This window comes from Neopsephotus bourkii, unplaced genomic scaffold, assembly GCF_033783945.1.
Source record: "Neopsephotus bourkii isolate Nb327-2 ecotype Australia unplaced genomic scaffold, CSIRO-AGI_Nbou_v1 NB_354, whole genome shotgun sequence".
Taxonomy (NCBI): Eukaryota; Metazoa; Chordata; class Aves; order Psittaciformes; family Psittacidae; genus Neopsephotus; species Neopsephotus bourkii.
The window spans coordinates 1144683-1165585 of NW_026900860.1; the positions used below are offsets into that span (position 1 = coordinate 1144683).

The 20903-nt window shown below is 47.5% G+C and overlaps 1 protein-coding gene across 3 annotated transcripts in view; it reads right to left on the minus strand.

The window, feature by feature from the left end:
- Positions 1 to 20903, minus strand: part of RD3 (RD3 regulator of GUCY2D) — a 53773-nt gene that overhangs the window by 14303 nt on the left and 18567 nt on the right. The window contains exon 1 of one of the 3 annotated variants that reach the window (XM_061348390.1): positions 5520 to 5836. The exons of 1 other annotated variant lie outside the window; for it this stretch is intronic. The gene's annotated coding sequence lies outside the window, so the exon portion shown is untranslated. Of the gene's footprint in view, positions 1 to 59; positions 511 to 5519; positions 5837 to 20903 lie in introns of those variants that run through there. One more of the 3 variants, XM_061348391.1, reaches the window with a different exon arrangement.

Below are 20903 nucleotides of genomic sequence, written 5' to 3' on the forward strand. Positions count from 1 at the left end.
CATCACTTGAAAAATCTGCTTCCACGAGAGAAGAGTACAAAGTAAGAAAAGCACCTTACCTGCAGTGGAAATGGCCTGCTCCCAAACAAAGACAAATCCTGTGCAAGCATTTGATGCTCACTGGCAGCTTGTGCTGGCTGCTCCTAAGGGAGTCCTGTTTGTATGCGATTGTTTCCTTCCCCATCTCTCATCCATCATCTCCTCCTTTTGAGAGCTGGAAACTGGCCATCTCTATTTAGCAGGCTTGACAAGCCACCACTCTTCCCACTACTGGCCTTTGCAGCCTGCAGAAGATCCTGTGGGCTCCATTAATTGTGGCTGCTGGTTTTAATTGAAAGCTCACATGCAAGCTAATCATTAAATAGCTCAGAATGGCTTTCCTAGTAGGAAAGGCTCAAAGGACTGTTGGCAGGATGTGGGCAACTGGAAGAAGGCAAAAGTTTCAGCCTGGCATTTTTACAGAGGAAAAGGACAAATTCACACTCTGCAAGCATTCACTTTACAATTATTGAGAGGAAGAGGCACTGCCCCATCTGAATACAGACCTTCATGTTGCACAGTGAGCCCATTTTCTGATTCCTTGGAAGAGGCTATCCTGGGAGCTGACAGAATCCAGCTGAGGAACTGCTCTGGTGTCACCCAACCAAAATCTCAGAGCAGTTTACAAACATTCCACTCCAGAAACTGATCCAAGTTTCAAGACTTTTGCCTCACTCACCCTAGCCCTTTGTCCAGAAGATAAACCTTCCCCTCCCTCCATTGACTGCAAGTGTGACCAACCACCTCACCGCGTTTTAAGCACACATTTACCTCAGCTGTGTTCAAGTCTGGAGTACCTCACTTCCTCTCACACAGCCTTGGAGGGCTTGCTTCAGTGCCTAGTGACTGCCAGTAAGTCCCTCTAGAGTTTTGCATGTCAAAGGTTCTTGTTAGCTTCAGTTCTAAAGAAGCTTTTTGCCTTTCTCCAAATCTCATTTATGTTCTCCATGTTGTCAGCAATTCCTCAGGTCTCCTCCTCACCTACTTTACAACTCTTTCCATTCTCCTCTCGTGGCAGGTTCTGTAGTTTCATCTTGTCTCCTACTTTTTCATGTTCTCCCATATTTCCCCATATGATTTCCATTTCTTGCTCCAGAGAATGTACCAAAGAATCAGAATAAGTATCAGAGCTCACATGTCTTGTTTTTCACCTGCCTAGAACAGGATTTCAGCCTTTCCTAGATCTTCTACTAACAAAGACAGTATGTTTCTGTAGCTTGCCCTCTGGATGTTCTTCGGCCAGCTGCAGGCTGCTCATAAAACCTGACAGACATCAGTCTTCAGGCTTGCAGTGTGGATCACCACTTGCTAGACTTGCTAGAGCTGGGCTGCTTTCTGGTAAACCCTAAGTCAAGCAGCAGGACCCTTCTGCTTTGTAGAATCATAGAATAGTTAGGGTTGGAAAGGACCTTAAGATCGTCTAGTTCCAAGCCCCCTGCCATGGGCACATCTAATCCAAATGATAATCCAAAATCCAGCGATGTCAATGGAAATGTTGTTACTCAGCTGGCTATAGACAAGAGTCCCAGGAAATCCAGTGTCATCCAGGCAAAGCATACCAACAAACTACTGAGCTGAGGAGCTGGGAAATGCCTTCCCTCCCTTCTTATGGGTGGCAGTTCCTTAGTGCCAGGGATCAGAGAGACAGAACTACTTTTTCCACACACACCAGATGAGAGTGTAACAAGCAAGGAAGGTTATTTCTGAGAGAGGTGGGACAGGCTCCATCCCCAAATTGTGTTCATAACTGTGCTTATTAAAAGAGACATGCAGTCACAGGGGAAACAGAGACTATCAAACTGAAGAGCATATTAAACATTTTTCCTTCTTTTTCTTCTTTCATTAACCAGAAAAATTCAGCACCCTTTGGGTAGCAAAGGATATCCAGTATCTCCCTAGACTGCAACTCATAGGCAGATTAAAGCCAGTTTGGCTACCCCCATCACTGAATTGTGTGTGTGCAACTGGTGCAACATTTAACTAGCTTCTCCTGCAGACTTTGTAGCCATGGCTATGCTGCTTGCTGTACCTGCATGGAGTGGCACTGAGTGGCAACAACATCACAGGTCAACCCCAATGCGATTTCTTCTGTAATTAAGGCATTTTGATTCTGTTCTGAACAAAGAATCTTAGCAAATTCTAATTCAAGAAACTGCTGCCAACACTTTCTCAGTTTTATTAATATAGTCCATCATAGCTTTGTAAAAGGATCCCTGTTCTCTGTTCCCCACTGCTTTTTTCAGAGTTCTTTATCCTCTCCATACAGAAGTTTTTACCTTACTAGGGTCCAAAGAACCCTACTTCCTATCTGTCTGGAATCTCCATTCTTATTTAGTGGCATGGAAGGCCATGGTGTTTACACATTGCCACATGACTCTAATCTTACTGGAAATTATTATAACCTCAACCAGAGAACCCACGTCTATCTCCCAAAGTTGCAACAAGGCAATTCATGCTGAAAAAGCAGTAGCTAGAGCTTTCCAATCAAGAAACTTAGAAGCAATGCATATATAATGATGCTAATACAGCAGCATTGCTCATGCTGACCTGCAGAAAGCAGAGAGAGAACTGCTAGGGACACTCAGAGGTGTGCTTACAGACCACAGCAGAGAACCTGTGTACTGCTTTATGAGTGTACCAATTGTCTTGCTGTGATGAACACAAGCTATTTCTGGACCAAAACAACAAAAAAATCACAGTTAAAGTGCATTGAAGGACATGACCCTGTCACCAGCAGCAAGGAGTTCTGAATAACAGAAGTACAGAGGATCGAGCCAACGTTTTAAATGGAACATTATTTACTGTCAAGTCTTCCTGGCTGCAGGTGTTGAGGACAGCAAAAACGGCCTCACAGCAGTGTCTAGGAGTGAGCTGACGTGACAGGGCACTGTGGCACTCAGCAGGCCACAGAGTGCCAGGTAATGCCTGTCTGCCCCTGGCAGGGCAGTGCTCATGGTCTGAGCAGCCTGCTGCAGGCTGACAGCTCCTGCTGCTGCCTAAGTCTGCTTCTGAATGACAAGTGCTCTCAGAAACGTGTGAGAGCCATGCTGCCATTCAGCATACAGTCTGATTTCTGCATTAGTGTCTTTTTTCTCCAGCAGACTGCACTCTCTGCGTTATAGAAACGGGCTGGGGCTTTGTCTGGTGTAATTGCCAAGGCGAGTTACAAGTCACTTAAACCATTTGTGAATGTGCATGACTAAAAATCACTGCTAGCTAGCGTAACAGTACAGTCAGAGTGTACTACAAGGTGCTGCAACACAAAGAGAAACAAAAGTGGTACCATTTCTACAAAGGAAACTTGAAAGCCCTTCTATGGTACACATGGGTATGTCACTCTTTCTACAGCTAGTAGCCCTCAGAAGATTTTTTGTAATGAAACTGTTTAAAATGGAGAACACACACAAAAATATTGCTCTCACCTCCCCAGCATCTGTTTAAATTGTAATACATCCCTAGAGCTTCAATTTTTAAGAAAACAAGTCTCTCTGATGCATTTTACATCTGCCCTTTGATTGCAAGAGGGGTAAAGAAGCAAGAATTCAGCATGAACTGGGCTCCAAACTCCTGTATGAATGAGAAAGGTATTTTTCAGTTGCTAGCCAAAATACAAGGAGAAAAGGTAGCTGATCTAACAGGTACCACTTCATGATCTACCATAGAACTGCACTAATACAAACCAGCTTTGCCTCACCAAAGTATATAAAAGAACTGTGTTGATTAACTGCAGATGAAAATCCAGTCGACAGGTCTTAAAGAAAAAGGGATGGAAGAGCCTAGAGCTCTACTAATGACTGGGACTCTACAGAAGATAATCTTTGTGTTATCTGCAGAAGCAAAAGGGTGGGTGTTACTCAAATCTGCTTATGAAGCAGAGTAGCATTTTTCAGTTTGTCTACTTATGAGAGCAAATGAGTTCCATCTGCTGAGAAACAGGACTATTTTCATGCCAAATTCCCACTCATGCTCTAAACAGTATTTTCTAATAACAACCATAAAAAACACTCTATGAAATACAACCTATACTGAACTGTTACCTACACCTGCTGAAGGGAGGAAATTAAAACACACTGATCTGCTGTTTGCCTGCCTTGTTAGTAAAACTCCTACATTTTGCTCAGCTGTTGCTGTGCTGGATCAAACACACCTGCAATTCTGTATCTTTCTTTGATCCCTGCAGACTACAAAGCCAGGTTTCCAGTCAGGACAGAGAGACCTAAAATATTCTTCAGCCACGGAGATGGGAGTTCAGAAGGTAGCACAGATAAATAGGTTTCCTGTTACTAAAACTACTTAAACCATAGGAAAAATAAGTTAATAAATGAATAACCCCCTGTATTGCTGCATAAAGCAATAGCAACAATAGCATCCAATGGAAGGCTCCACAAAAGGCTTTCAAAATTAAAACTCAGAGAAATCCCCAGCTCCTTTCTCTTATTCTACTGTCACCGTAGCTATACAGTGTTATTAGAAGAGTGTCATGTCACAAAGTAGAGTTTCTAATACTGTCATTCACTGCAGATACTTATGCCTACAGGATTACTTAAAGTAAGAGCTTAAAACTCAGACCCAAAAGCCTGTTTCACCTGTTGTTAGGCCCACTGAAGCTTTGGAGGTTTTATTCATATGTAGTGGCATAGACCAGACCAAGTGCTGTGAAAATGGGTGTGCGTTCACCACCCAGCCTGAGGACTGATTCTTCTGTGAGAGTAGGAGTAACTCACAGCATCCTAAGGTGAAAATGCATTTTAATGGATGCCTGTACATTCCTATTCAGTACTGAAGCTTGGTTACGATATCTATCAGAAAGAATGTTGACCGGAGATCCCCGAAGTCTCACTGTGTCTCAATTCACTTCACAACTATTAGCGTGAGTTCTCCCTGTGCTGGAGAACACAAGGACCTGTGTTAAAGTCTGGTGACAGGAGTTACTTAAAAATACACATCGCTTTAAAATTAGCACCCAAAAGAAGAATGCCAAGGTAACAGCTTGAAAACTTGGGCCTCTCTTTGTAGGGATCACATACAACACAGAGAGCAACCAGCAGAGCTCTTGGGAAAGCTCACCCTTTTCTTCTCTGAGCCACCTACGGCCCATCCACAGAGAAGCATAAGCAATGAAGAGCGCTGTCTTGAAACAGATTTTAACTCGTGTGTTAGCAGTAAGTGATGTACAGGGTGTAGTGGGCTCTCAGCTACGCTGCCGTCACTCCACAGCTATCTGACTGGCCTTAGCGGCTGGGGTTACTAAACATCGGGGATCCACACAGAAGACACGTAGTAGGGCAGGTGTTGATAACCTGAGAGATCTCAAACACGGGTAGGATAAGCTTAAAGCAGCATAAACCACGCTTCCCTCCCCGGCTGCCTACTCTTTATGTCACCCGGTGCTCAGCCATGCAGGCAGCCGTGCCCGAGCCCAGCCTGGGATTAGCGCTGGGGCACCCCAGCCCCTTCCCTGCCCACCCATCCCGCCTCACCTCGGGCAGCGGTGCTCCTGTGCGGGCAGAGGGAGCCGGGCTCGGCGAAGAAAAGAGGACAGGGCTTGGAGTGAAGCCCTCTAGAGTGGCCCCGCCAGCTTAAATCCACACTGGGGTAGGGATTAGCCGTGGTGACGAGGGATAACAGCTGTGTTTACAGCAGTGCTTTGGACCTATTAGGGCTTGGTGCGGTACCTCTGCAAGGTACCCATCAAAACCAACGCGCTTCAGGACCCGGGCGGAGCTCGGTGCCTGTTTAAAAGTCCCTCAAAACCCTGAGAACTTTGTGGGGTTTCTACGGGCAGCTCAGCCGCTTCTGTGAGCAAACGGGCGGAATTCACACAACAACCCGCACTTCATGAAGCGGCCACGGTTCCATCCCTCAGCCGCCCCCCCCATCCCAGCGCCTCACGGCTCCGGGGCCGGCAGGACCCGCTCGGCTGGGGCAGCGCTACCCGCAAACGCGGGCGCTCCGCTCGGCACCACCTCCGTCCCGCCGGGCTCCCACCCCCGCCCGCCGCCAGCAGCGTCCCCTCCTCCTTACCGCGGTCACCGGCTCCGGTCCCGCCGCCGCCGCCGAAGTTGAGCGGAGCCGCCGCCGGCTCCAGGCGGGCTGAGGCGCGTCCGCCGCTCCCCCCCCCGGCGGTTGCTGTTGCCATGGCGACTACGCTGAGGCGGTTTGACCCGAGGGCGGCGCGCGCCCGGCCGCAGGGCCCGGCCCCGGGACGGAGCGGACCCGCGCAGGGGCCTGCTCTGTGCATTGAATGTGCGGTGGTAAATAACGGGGCGGTGGAACCAGGGAGTCACAGAGCGCTTCGGGATGGAAACGTCTTAAAGTGCATCCAGTTCCAACCCCTGCCACGGGCAGGGACACCTCACACTAGAGCAGCTTGCTCCAAACCCCTGTGTCCAACCTGGCCTTGAACACTGCCAGGGATGGGGCAGCCACAGCTTCCCTGGGCACCCTGTGCCAGCGCCTCAGCACCCTCACAGGGAAGAGCTTCTGCCTTAGATCTAACCTGAACTTGCCCTGTTTCAGTCTGAACCCATCACCCCTTGTCCTGTGGCTGCAGTCCCTGCTGAAGAGTCCCTCTCCAGCATCCTTGTAGCCCCCTTCAGACACTGGAAGCTGCTCTGAGGTCTCCACACAGCTTCTCTTCTCCAGGCTGAACAGCCCCAATGTTCTCAGCCTGTCTCCATACGGGAGGTGCTGCAGTCCCTGAGCATCCTTGTGGCCTCCTCTGGACTAGCTCCAGCAGCTCCGTGTCCTTCTCACGCTGAGGACACCAGCACTGCACACAGTGCTGCACGTGGGGTCTCACCAGAGCAGAGCAGAGGGGCAGGATCACCTCCTTTGACCTGCTGGTCTCAGTGCTGGTGATGCAGCCCAGCACACGGGTGGTTTCTGGGCTGCAAGTGCATGCTGGCTCATCTTCAGATTGTCATCGACCGGTCACCCTCATTTATTTATCACCAGGACTTCCAGCAGTAGCTAGAGCTGTCCAAAGGGCTTCAGTCATGGGTCACAGGTTTCATTGGGTTTAGAGGGATGAAGAATGATGAGGGGTTGGCGTGGGAGCTAGAAGGGAACGAGGGAGGCGAAGAGGAGGAGGCTAAGGATGGAGGTTTGTGCCATTGGGAAGGGGAAGGACATGTGGTGTCAGAGGGATCATCTGTGAAACAAACACGTTACAAGAAGAGTCTTGTGCACTGGGATCTGAAAGAGATGTGTGTGGATCTGGAAAACCATGAGGAGTGGCTGTGTTTATTAAAAGGTCAGCGAGGACAGCTGTATTTAGTGAGTGGTCAGTGAAGTGAAAAAGAGTGAAAACTGGACCCGGGGACCATGCTGGTCTGTACAGTACATGCATAAATCAAAACAGAGCAGCTAAAACATTGCGGGCTAAAAGATTCCCAGCACAGTCTAAATTAAAATGTATGAGGACTTCTTTTCCTTTGTCTAGTTTATTATTAGATCAAATAACAAAACCAGACTAACAAAGAGATTAGAAGCATTTTCTGCTCTAATTATCTGTGGAGGATTACGTGTCTGTCCCCAGCTCCAGCCCAGCGCAGCGCAGCACACTACCCAGGCTGCAGAGGTTTATGACATTCTGGCTGTGCTCTGCTCAACACAGGATTGTTGAGTTTTAATTAAAAGCCATCTTAAATGGCTAAAGTCCTTTACATTTTCACCCATTAAAACGTCTTTCAACAGTCATCAACTCTGACTAATGCAGAACAAACCCCGTCTTGAAAATACTTAGGGACCAGGCAAATGAGGTGTTGTATTTTCAGTGGGGTGAATTCATGGGAAATTCCTGCCATGAATTCGAGACAGTGGTGACTGTGATCTTCAGGAGCATTTCTTTGCAGATACATAAGCCTCACAATGAAAAAAGTCATTTATCTCTCCTATACCTTATTAAGCAGTTGAAACCAAGGATTCTCCTGCTGTTGTACTGATAGGACTTACCTCATCAGTCAGCGTTCAAACCACCAGTTGCTTAGTGCTCTGGTAAGGTAGACAGGGTAAAGCTTTATTCCATGTTATGTTTTCCAGGACAATTCCATGATTATCGAGTTTCACCATTATAATTTTTAGTGCTGTCCATTCAGGACTGCTGTTTTGTGTGATTTATCGGATGCTGCCCTGACTCACCTGAGCATATTACGAACCCCAAGCTGCAGGCCCCTGTGATGGGAGCTGTACAGCCTTCACGTTTCAGTGCCAAAGTCACAGACCTCTGGCACTGGCACTAAAGAGAGGCTTCTTCAATCTGCGTGGGTCCAACCACAAGCAAAAAATCTCACTCCATCACTGATAAAAGTCAAGCATAATGCGATAGGGTTATATCTGGCCTGCTGGGTTTTGGCTAAGTTGGTGAAGCATACCAATGAATATAATGGGGCTCACAGAGGGAACATTGCCTTTTTCATAGGCTTAAAACCCAGCTTAGAAAAGTGCCACTTTCAGAGCTATTTGTCATATTTTTGCAGTGCTTGTTTTCGCTCAGCAAAGCAGTTTATCACTGACTGGGGAGGTCTTCTTCCTGCTGTTTACTTCCAATCCAGTCAGCCCACCCACACAGAAGTGCTCTATAAGCAGAAAAGAGAAAGTTCATTCAGTCTTAAGCAGCAGTCCCAGCCTTTTTGTGGCTGAGGCTCCTTTGGGAAAACTGGCAGTGTTACCCAGGCTTTCCTGGTGAATGTCTCTTTCTTTTCCTCCTCACTGTGGGGCTGCCCCTTTCTCCCTCCACTCGGTTGTGGGCATGAGGCTGTGCCCATCAAGGCTTGGCTTTGATACTTCTGCTGCTGTGGGGTGTCCCCTCACCCCAGAGGTGTCATATTGCCATCAGGGACCACAATCCAGAAGGTCAAAAAAATCAACTCAGAAAATAGTATCCTGGGTCAGTAAAAGAGGCAGATACTTGGATACTGTGTCCCAGGGCACAGCTGGGTGAAGAGCACACTGTACAGGTCTTCCTCAGGAAAACCTCTTGGATAGGACTATTGCAGACAGAGCTGTGTTTCATCAAGGACTTTTGTCTTAGATGAACATACCATAATGTCATTGCAAGGACAGTTCTTGCTATAGCGAAAAGCATTTCTCCTGTACAAGCTCCTGAGTGAGAGGCCTGTTGCTGTATCTGAGTAGGCTCTGATGTTCGCTTTTTGCACTTCTCTCATTTAGGAGGAGATGACAGTTGCTATGGTTTACTAAAGCCTAGAGATACTGAAGCCATTGAAAACAGAATCACAGCGTGCTACACTGCCAGGAGTGGAAAATGGTCACTTAAAATTAGTATTAACTAAAGGAAGAAAATTAAGGAAAGAACATCAGGGAGAAGCAATCACTTCAGACGACAGATTTGCGTAATGGACAAGTATTTATTGTGAATGAGCCCCCAAGTTAAACGTTTCAAGGGACACTAGGAAAGCAATAGAAAACATCTGCTTCACTGTAGGGAGGTGGAATGAGTTACCATTAGGAGCACTGCGCCCCTAACCTTGATGGCACTAGGAAGTGACAACCAACACATTTCGTCTTTGCTGCATGCATTGCCCACTCAGTGCAGCCAGCTTTAACTGCTTATTCCATCTGATGTACTGTGATCAGTGATGAGAGGCTGGATCTACACTGTTCCTTGTGTACTACAGAACCCTGTTGCAGTGATTGTACTTAGTTACGGCCCTCAAAACCACTGATGGCCATTCACAGAGACTATCCAGAACACAATAACCAAACAACCTTCCAGCCATGGCATAGCCCCTTCTCCCTGAAACATCCTTTAAGCTGGGGATTCAGAGCTGACAGAACCACTGATGCTTTTGCCTCTGTGCATCTGAAGTAGGCAGCTCCAGAAAACCTGATGCACAGGTGTTAAAATGTTGTTCCTTCCTTCTTGCCTTTGTGCTCACCATCATAAAGAATCATTTAGCAGAAGTGTAGTGGTGTGTTTAATTGTGGATTGACTTCAGTGAGCAACCCAACAAATATTAATTCTGTATTTTTAGCGCTGTGAGTGAAAATGATGAAGTGTCATGAAATATTCAGCCAAAAACCAGATGTAGAAAGGCAAGCTGAGCAGCAAAAATTACAACACAGATGGTCGTGATAAATTAATTGAAGACACTTAGGCTGCAAGGGGGGAGATGCAAAAAAAACCTGCCATAGAGCCTATAAGTAGACAGATGTCAAAAATATCTGTGATTATGCGCTTAATTGCACTCTCTATGATTGCTTGATTCCTAATGTGCACTATTAACAAACAGTAGTCTCCAAAGGGTATTGTCAAGGTTGTTGGCTTTTAAAATGACCACATCTCAAAGGCTGTCACAGTCTCTAACACCACCTTTTTACAGCAGTAGTATGTTTTGCAGCTAGAATTCTCATTATGTGACAAAAATTGCTTTAGTACTAGAGATGGAAATGCTTTCGCACCGTATTTAAAGGGGTTTTGCCTTTGTCTTACCCAAATACGTGTTGTTAAACTGATGCAAATGGAACTGACAGCAACTCACAGATTTTCATTAGTCCCAGGAGGCTTTGAATTGTTTGTTCTCTTGCATCCAAAAGTGAATTTTGTACTGTCCAAAATTCAGTGCAACAGGAATTTTGCCATTAAATTCAGCAGGAGCAAGACTTTGTCCATACACTGAGTTTGCTCCAGAATCCAGAGGCAATTTGAGCTGATTTACAAGGGAATTAAAACCAAAAAGTGGTTGGCAGAAGGAAGATGATAATGCTGTCATTTCTTTTAATACAAATGTAGAACATAGAGAGAATCCAATTGTTGCTCCACCCAGTGTATAACCTAATTATATCACTGAAACTTTATGGGATGTCTCATGCAAGAAATACTAGCTTTATCAGACGCATCCCTTCAGGAGACAGCAGCAGGAAGACAGAAGCTAAGTATACCTATGGAACTGCTTTGGGGATAGAAGGCTGGAGGACACAACAACAGGGAGGCAAGAACTGAAAACTCAGACAAATCCCAGTGGGATCACGCTGTTTGCGTAGTGCCTCCCAAAGAACATTGTGCCAACTCTTCCCACTTTGAGGCAGACAGAGCTCTGGAGCATGCCTGTAATCCCAGTGGGTCTAACAGACACTTCTTTTAAACACTTAAAGAAAGATGCAGGGTCCAAAATGTCCCTGTCACTACATCCTCAGGCCTTAAAGCCTACATACTGCAGCTAGGAAAGCAGGATCACCCTTTTTCTATTGCTAACAACTGCTTAAGAATAAAGGTTTCTGAAATTATGGTATTTCACAGGGGAGGGCACCCTGTGGACGTTTGAATCAAGTGCACATTCCCTGGGGTATCACAGCCATGGATCTTTCCCATGTCACCCACATAGCACATGGAAAACACTGGTATATAAGTAGGTTTCACCCCACCATTTGGGCTGCTCCTGACACTGCTCCACCAGCCTTCCAAGCACTCAAATACTGGCTAAGAGCATCAAATGCCTTTTGGCATACTGCAACCCTCACACGGGCTTGGCCCTGGAGAAATCTTTCCTTTCAGGGAGGCTGCTCCCTGCTTTCCCCATGCTTTCTGCACTTAGAATCATAGTCATGGAACAGTTCATATTTAAAGCCAGAAGAGCCTGAGTGTTGCGGGGACTAGGGGAGATTCTAGTTGCTGCCTGTGGGTCACAAGCAAGCCATTAAAGTAGGATCACAAGGGTGGGGAACTGAGGAATTCTGGCATGAGTTTGATTTTTCAGTTCTTATTAAACTTGCTATCTTTAAAATGTGGATTCTTCAGGTATATCTTAAAAGCCTTGAACATAATTCCTTCAGTTAAATGCCCGTTTTCCAACAGATATGTAGCATTACCCACCCACAGACCTGTATTTCTTTCAGCGTGGGAGACCACCATTTGAAACTCTAATCCCACAAATGCTGAGATTTATTCTAAATCTAGAGCCTGTGATTTATTTATTTATTTATTTCAAGTTTCATTTAAATTCAACTCAACAATTGCTCTTTGCTTACAGCCAGCCCCAGGCCACCCCATTCATCCATTACCCAGCATTATGCTGAGACCATCAGCAACTGAAGACAGTACATGCCGCAGGGGGGCTTCACTGGGGAAGGTGTTGAATGCAGTGATTTAGCAATAGCACATGGTTTTAGTCTCTTAAGCAGACGGTGATCTATGGAAGCAGATGCATCTAGTAAATTGTATTCACAACACGTAGAGAGTCAGCTCAATCGGTCCTGAGCCTCTGTGCCCACAGCTGAGTTGTAGTATCTCGCTGCGGCACGGTCCTGCACAGCACTGGAAGGTACAACTCCATACCTGCGGTATGGAGAAGCAAATAAAGGCAAGAGAACAAGCAGAGGGTGCTGGGCAGCAGCTATCAAGATGTATTTGAAATAACTCAGGCTCAGCCTAGTTGAGATCTTCTAATTTGATGCTTATCTGCCGCTCCACCCCACAGTATGACAGAAATGCTCTGGAGCCTGCCAGTAAAATGTTCTACATCATAACTCAAAATACTAATTATTTGACAAGCTAGTGCTCATTTTCTTATCAGGTTTCTGCTGTGATTATAAATGGTTAAGCAAGCTGTGTAGTAGGAGACGTAATCTGCTGTAATACTCTGTGGTCTGATGCACGCACCTAGATTGGAGTGTTACTTAAGCTTTAATCCCCGAGAAATCAGTGATTACCCACAGGGACAAATGGAGGGCTGTTTATAGTATAGTTGCTAGACAACAGGGCACCATTTAAAGTCTGTTTGTCCAAAGATTAAGGCATTTCCGAGGCTAACAACTTTTCCAACAACCTGCTTATGGAAAGCAGAATTTAGAGCATGCCGATTTTCAAGAGGGAAGAGAGGAACATCATTATTTATTGGCAGTTTCGGTGACATGGGGAAACAGTGAGTGTGGTGCAGAATGTAGAGAAAGAGGCTCATAGGGCTTAGTCTGCAGAGAAGCAACAAAGGAACAGCAAGGTGGGGACTATGCACAGGTTCTTGCCACCCCTCTGCACCCCAAGGTCTGTGTTTCGTCAGTGTTTCTATAGTAGTGCCACTACTTGGATGCTCTAAAGTCGTTCATTGGCTCCCTCACAGAGAAGAACCAAAAAAGAGTAAAAAATGACAATGTACACCGTTAAATCCATCTTTTCCCCCCTTTTCCTCTCCTGCGAGTGTTACAGTGACTACCCTTGCTCCTTTTGGCAAGGCAGGGTGTGTAAGTGGTGCAGAGCTGTGCTGCATTTATCAAGTTCTCTTTGGAAATGCTCAGCTACAAACTACATTGCTAATGCCTCACTGGTGCTTCCTTACATACTGCAATGCTGTCACACATAGTTTTGCCTCTCTTTAGAGTTTTTTGTTGTCTCTTTGACTGCATTGTCTTTTCCTTCTTCCCAGTACAGAAAATGAAGCAAGGAAGGAATATGGGTGGGAAGAGGAGAGAGTCCTGGGTATGAAAGAAGCAGGAGGACAAGAAAGGCAACAGGCTCAGAGAAGTGAGATTCTCCTGACCTGTCTTTTAGATCCCATTCCCTGGTTTATAAGAAGCAAGTGTCTGGATGATATTTACAATAGATGGCCTCTGGGTTGCTTGGCAACTTTCTGAAACAGTCTTGGGGTTCTGCAGAGAAGGAGCTGTTTGAAGTGTGTATGAGTGCTTCACAATCCCATCCTCTGAAATGGTCTTCTCCAAGCTCTTCTTAATACAGGGCAACAAGACTGTCCCTTTTCTTTTTCATGTTGTAAAGTCCATGGAGGACCTTACAGACGCCTGGTGCCTGAAATGCCCTCTGTGACCTCTTCCTCTACATGGAGAAATTCAGGGGGTTTGGGCAACTGTGCCACAACTTGTGCAGAATCAAAATCTTGTCCTTCCAGGCCTTCTTTTTGCTGCCCCACGGATATCCAGGGACTGTTTGTGTGGTGAAAACGCATTCCCTCAAACAAGGATTTAAGGATAATGTCCACTTTGCTGCCAAATAAAGGTGGAATAAGCTTCAGTCAGTCCTTCATGATGAGAAGGTCATTGCAAAGTGATACATTCTCCAGTCAGTCTCACTGGACACTAATAAAAATACCCAGTGGAGCCAGGCTCATAGCACATCCCTGTGAGACCTTATCTGAAATTACCTCTTACACTGAGACAGAGGAAGCAGAGGGAGCTCTGAGAGTGGTTTTTCAACCAGCACTTCTTTGTTATGGTACTTTGTCTACAGCACAGCATCCCCAGTGCGTCATTAACTTCTAAATGGTGGCACAGAAAATCTGTGCAGCTGAGAGCAGGATTTGGCCTGCATATTACTAAGATTTGCAGTTCTGGTCCGTGCTCTTTCAACAGCCATCAAGTTGAGGAAGTTCTCAGTTTGAGGAATGGCATTAATGCACAGCATCATGAGGAAAGCAGAGATACATGGCCCCCAGAGCACTGCCTTCTTGTGAGACAAAGGCAGTCAGGGCCAGCTGTAACTCCCAGGCCAGCCATTTAGATGCATAGACACAAAACCTCCGAAGTACATCACACACGTCCTCCCAGGCTGAAGCTATCAACTGCAAAGCCAGAGGAAGATTTGATCCTGGATTATCTGCATGAACTTGAAGGGACAAATGGGAGCCAATGCAGACTTTGTGGAAGATTTCCTCCCTATAGACGAGCCAGGCAGATTGCAGTCACTGTACCAGGGTGTTTTGCTCCTTTCCTATGATTAGCATCCCAGGAAGAAAGTTCAGAACATGCAGGCTTTGGTTTTGCAAGGCACTGAGCTCCCTGTGTCCCTTCCCTACCAGGAAAAACCAGAACGTGAGGGATTTCCACCAGTTCTGTTGAACCAGGTCATTTGTTGAAATAAAGGGACTGGAGCTGCTGAAAAGCTGAGGACTGGGTGATCAGGCAGCTCTGCAAGCAAGAGCCGAGGCAGTTCTTTCTGTATGCAAAAGCTGTCCACCCCCTTATATCAAGAGAAGACAGCCATTCCCTCATGGAAGTTTGCAAGAAACCCCTGAACATCTCCATTCAACTTTGCCCTCAATGCGTTCTCTGACCCACTGTAGTCACTTAGGCTCTCCACAGAGGAGAAGGCAGTTTGAAGTGCAGCAGTGGGCACCGTTCCTGGTCCAGTCTCTGAGCAGGTCACTCTCTGCAGCCCCCATTTCCAGTGCTTGTGGTCTGGAGAGAATGGCTACACATGGAGATGGGTACAGAGCCTGAGCTGTGCTCCTGGACTGGGGCTGGGCCCCTCGGAGGGGATGGAATCCTTCATAGCAGTGGGCACACAAACCCACAACAGCTCTGCCTGCTTGGAGGTGGATGCTGCAGCTCCGCTTACCAAGGGCTGATGGTGTGCAAGTGGTGCTGGTGCTAAGTTCACACCAGGTACTTCCCCAACGCATTGCCTGCCTGGAAAGGAACGGTTTAAAAGCAATAGCCTCCCTTCTTTCCAGAGTGAAATGGGACTGTGGAATGGCAGCCTCCTCACGGCTTGCCTACCAGGAGGAAGAAACGGCTTCATTGGAGAACAGCTACTGCAAGGACAGTGATTCTGCTCCCAATTCTCCCAAATAAGATATTCCCCAATATTCAATGCTGCCTTTCCTTTGCTTCATACAGACAAGCCCCAAGTGCCAGCAGAGATGAACTAGCAACTGGAATGAGCAGGCTACTCCCTTGAAGAGGGAAGGCTGGGTGCTACTGTCCCTGAGGAGCTGTTTCAGCAGCAGGTAGCAGAACCAGAGAGATTCCCCTGGAAAATTACTGACAAAAAGTGCTAACCAAGCACCCCATCCATTTCCAGCCGCTTCTTGACGAAGTGAGATCACTGTCAGCAAGGGGGACAGAAACACACAGCACGTTATCCATGCCTGACAGCTCACATCGCCTACATTTTGCCAGCAGAGTCCAGCACAGCTTCCTGCAGGCAGTGACCAGCTTGCTTTGACAGCGAGGGCTTTAAACAGGGAAGCGCACACACAGGCACGATGCTGAGGGGTAACGTAACTTCTGGAGTGAGATTTTAGTGGCAGCCAAGCTGCAGCGTTCAAAGCAGAATCCGACTGCTGTCTTAGCTTCCCCTCCAACCGCTGGTAGGTCGTACCAGAAAGCAAAGTGTCCTGGTGGTGCTGGTCTCTAAGGGAGCTGCTGGAATACAGGGTTGCTGGATCTGAGGAGTGGTTTCAGCAGCAGCAGCTTGACTCCTTGGGTTGTGGTGCCCAGCAGCAGCTCTCCTCCTTGCCAAGTGGTGTGTCTTCACACAGCCCCTGAATGCGCAGACGATACAGCTTGTGGCACTGGCCTTCCTCTGCTGTCCAGCGGTGTAAGAGCATCTCCTTCCCCAGGGTCTCAGCAGGCCCCTGGATCACTGGGGCAGCTGAGCCAGAGAAATGAGCCTTGGCACTGCCTACTTTGCCTTGGTGTTCTGATGTGCTTGTGGAAACGTTGCTGTGACAACATAAGAGTCTTGATATAGGGATATACCAGCCCCCACCTCTTCAGTGCCTGTATGGGGACACTGCTCCTCAGTTGCTCTGTCTTCTTCTGTCTTGGTCTTTCATAACTCCCAGTAACCTGGAAACAGACCAGGGCAACCTTGGGATCTGCACTGAGTCACAATGGTTCTGGCTGGTTCTGCCTCCTCCTACATCCTAATATGAGACATGGCATAGAGAGGCTCTGGGGCTAGACCCTGCTACCCACACTGACCATCCACCTCACAGGACCAAGGAAGCTTCTTGCTCTGCACAGCTGAAAAGCTGCTCCATTTCACAGAGGGCTTCCTAACATCTTGTTGCTGATCTAGTGATTATGGAGGAGCAGACAGGCTAAAATAAACAGTGCAGCAGCAGTTAGCACTCTATCATGAAAGAGAGCATGTGTGTGTGTGTGTGTGAGACTGAGTCCCATTTTAGAAGCTCAAAGAGCAGACCTTAGCCAGCTTAATGCTTCAGGGCTTTTTCCTTTCAATGAGGTACGTTTCATATGGCTGCAGTTCAGTAACTGTTGGTGTGAATGACTTGATGCTATTAGTACTCAGAGTTAAGGTGTACAACTAGAGTTGTGCTGATTTCACTGTGTTCACACCAGCATGGGATCTAACCCATGCATACAACAGAGCAGTCTCTGGCTTGGGATGCCTTTGCCCTCTATTGACTCTCGTTTCAGCCCTGCTCTGAGCAAGCTCTCTGTGCCTGTCACACACTGAAGATTTAGACTGGAGATGAGCTCCAAGCAGGAGGTCAGATTTTAACCCAGCTCAGCCACAGAGAATTGAAGCCTCTTCTTTCTGCTGTAAATATTTATCCAGCACATTCCCGATGCTTTGGGAGATAATGATAGAAGATTAGAATGATTATCATCTCTGCAAGGAGTGGCTTGCTGTGATTCATGAAGCACAGCTCAGCCAGAACGAACCTAGTCCTGTACCAGCAGCTGAAACGCAAGGAAGCTGAAAGGGGCAAACACTGATGTGTTCTCAGTGACAGGGCTACATGAGGATTACTTCTGTGATGTCTGAGTCCAGTGTTCCAGAAACTGCCTGGCCTCTGCACAATAATTCATTAACGCTACTGAAAGGCTTTGAAAAGGGCCACAAAAGAGTGGCCAAAGAAATCACACTGACTCATGGGGCCCAGTGCTGGGCATTGAACTGATGTTCATTTTATGCTAGCAAGAAAGAGCTGGAAGATGGAGGTGAGCACCCATGGGCACTATGACACTTTATAAAGAAGCAGGGCCAGCACTTAGAATGGCTGAGGCAGCAGCACAAGGGAAAGAAGGAAGATTGAGTTGCAGGAAGCTGAAGTGTTCACTGAGCTTGTACTATAGTGTGGTTTTGCTCCCTTTCCCCCCCAGCGCATCGTGCCACACTGGTGCAGGACAAAGACAGGTAAATGCAGTTCTGAGTTATTAGACCAACTGTAATGAAACCATAACACCAGTGAGGAATGCTGTTTTCAGCAGAAACATATCGGTCACCTCTCACAGGGGCTTCAGCATCCTGATTCAGATGGCTCTGTGACAGGATTTACCTGCACATTTATCCTTTAAGGTGTTTCCTGGCTATTAGAGCTATCATTTGGCTCAGTGGGTGGTTTATTTATCCTTTATGGAAGCTGTAACTGTCCGAGAACTGGTCTTCTTTCCAGTGACCTAACAGGTGCCATATGGAGAGCTTCTCGCCTGCCATCTGCTCCAGCCTGGCTGTGGAGGCAGCAATCATTCAGTTCCCACTGACACTCAGTCCTTGAGGTGTGTGCTGATTGCCCGTAACAGTTCAATAAGTCTTACTTGTGATGTGCACAACTATCCAATAAGCAGAGGATTAAGACCATCTGTCTCATTAATGGCCCTTATCCCTAAATGGTGATGATGCCCTGCCAATGCAGGTAGCTCCTCTGAGGTTAGCACAAGGCAAACAATTTATGACAGCCAAGGATCCGGCCAGCATTCTGAGCCTGCACTTCACAGATGCAGTGCTATGGTCTTCTGCTTGGCAGAGGACACACTTTGCACTGCCAAGTGTGGTGTGATTCCTGGGGTAATGTTTTGGCAGTGTGCAGTGAATGATGTGTGATGTGAGGGGTGGCAGCCTGGGCACAGCATGTTGCTTACCTTGGACCTGAGAAGCATGGAGGCCTGGAACCTGTAATGAGCAGGATGAACACGAGTGTGTGCACTCTTAGCGTGTGTTGGGGTGATTTAATGACAGAGCTGTCTAAGAAAGGGGGAAGATGCATAAGCATTCCATGCACAATGTACACACATTAAGCTGTCCTCTCAATTGGGCACTACGGGAGTCAGGAGTTGTGCTGCAGGAGCTGAATGACAGCAAGGCACAGAGGCAGGGATCAGTATTTCAGGTCAGCAGAACAAGAAAGGAATTGAAAGGACAAAGCTAAAGTACAATCTTATCACTGCAGATTGCACTGCAGGACTCTGGAGCACCTTGGTTTAGAAGTGTCTGAGAGCAATAGGAAGAGCAGAAACATGAGAACTCCTGCTGTCCTCTATGACCAGGTCTCACTCCCCCTTACCCTGCCACCAAAACTAGGAACAAATTCACTTCTAGGCTCTCCTCAGGCTGTTCCATCCCAACAGCTCAAACACAAAACTGGCAAGCTCAGGACAAGCAAACTGCTGAAGGAGCAGAATCTCAGAGGGAGTTTAGCTGGCTTGCCTGGCTGATCCATCAAAGACACTCACTATTCAACAGATGGGAGCAGTGTGGGCCTCTTCGTGATGCAGCAGAAATAGCCCAAGCAAATGTGAATGTGTATTACTACCCAAATAGCACTGCCTCCCATCCATCAGATGAGACACAATTGTAACCTAAGATGTTGTGCACAAACCGAGAGGACTCTGTGCCTGAGACAGAAATCCCTGCACTATGTCACAGAATCCCAGACTGGTTTGGGTTGGAAGGGACCTTAAGATCATCCAATTCCAACCCCCTGCTGTGAGCAGGGACACCTCACACTGGAGCAGCTTGCTCCAAGGCCCTGTGTCCAACCTGGCCTTGAACACTGCCAGGGATGGGGCAGCCACAGCTTCTCTGGGCACCCTGTGCCAGCGCCTCAGCACCCTCACAGGGAAGAGCTTCTGCCTTAGATCTAACCTGAACTTGCCCTGTTTCAGTTTGAGCCCATCACCCCTTGTCCTGTGGCTGCAGTCCCTGATGAAGAGTCTCCAGAGTGACTCTCGCTAGCACCAAAGTGGTGGTAACCTCGTGTCCTGCATCTCTCACTTTAACCAGAGAACTCTGGCTCCTTGCAGCAGCGCTGAGCCCATCAGCCCATTTGTCTTTCTCATTCTGGCTCCCTAAGGCAGATGCCTGGGCTCCTGCCAGGGCTGCTCTTTGTGCCATCTGAGCCAAGCCCAGCTTCATCCCAGCACAAGAGACTTGTGTGAAGGAGAGGGGATTGCTCTTGCCCACATCTGGACTCCTCCCCTGGCGCACTCCTGGGGACCGTGGCAGGTTCCCACTGCCCTCACATTGCTCCCAGCAAAGCCCATTTCCCATCCCTCATTTCCCGTACAGCCGCACAGCAGGGAAGGGCTGGACACCCCATGGAGCACAGCTTGGGCACACAGGCAGGAGAGAGGGGCTGCGCTCCTGCCTGGATTTGCAAGAGGGAGAAGCAGAGTTTCCCTTTGGGCAAGCAGTGACCAGGACAGGCCGAGCCGGGAGAGGTGGGTCAGGAACTGCTGCTGCTGCTGGAATTCCACATGCCTGCCACAAGGCATCTTAATGGAAGCTAAAAGCTTTGCAGAAGGACAACTTGACTCCAAGTGAGTGACAGGAAGATGACAGGCTAATTTAATGCTTCATTTTTAGCAGCATTATGCTGAAGTGTAGGATAATGGTGGACTGATTTAACCAGGTTCTTACTTCTGAGAAGAAAAGCAGAACAAAGAGAGCTACCTTTTTTTTCCTCTTTCTTTTTGCAATTTGCCATTATAATCAAGCAGCGACGTTCGTATCTGCGGCTCGATTGCTATATATAAACTTTTAATTGTCAATGAATGTGATCACAAGAACAGCTTTGCTTAAAACCAATACGCAGCACTACAAGTGTGCATTTAGTTAGGTTTGTGTAGTAACAAATAACACAGTCACCCTCCGGCTGGCTGAACACAGCAGTGTGCAGCCCTTTGAGATGGGTACAAATCAAACCAAGGAGAGAGCAGCTCCAAGGACAATGCCCAGGGATGGATCCCCAGATGAGGCAGGCTGCTCTAGGGAGGGGGCATGGACCATGTTCATCAGCCAGGATGAGTGCATGAAGGTGGGGCCTTTCCAGATGCCAAGACCATGCTCTGCACAGGGGGTAGCTGAGCATCGCAGTGTCACTGGGCTCCAGCTTGAGGGACAGAGGTGCACTCCTGCTTTC